We start from the raw sequence: 221 nt of genomic DNA, 5'->3' as shown, positions 1-221 counted from the left end.
TCCTCTCCTTTTCTATCTCCCTTTGCCCATTCTTTACTTTCTTCCTTGCCCATGCTTTGCCCCCTCCCTATCTCCTTTCCGTTCTCCATCTCTCCTTCCTTGCCCATCTATTACCTTTTTCCTGTTTCCCTACCCTTGTCCAACCCTTAAGAACCCAATTCTCTATCTCCCCATCTTGCCCAACCCTTACCCCCTTCCTTGCCCATCCCTTACCTTCCTTA

This window comes from Penaeus monodon, chromosome 19 (assembly GCF_015228065.2).
Source record: "Penaeus monodon isolate SGIC_2016 chromosome 19, NSTDA_Pmon_1, whole genome shotgun sequence".
Lineage (NCBI taxonomy): Eukaryota > Metazoa > Arthropoda > Malacostraca > Decapoda > Penaeidae > Penaeus > Penaeus monodon.
This window is presented reverse-complemented; position numbering follows the sequence as displayed.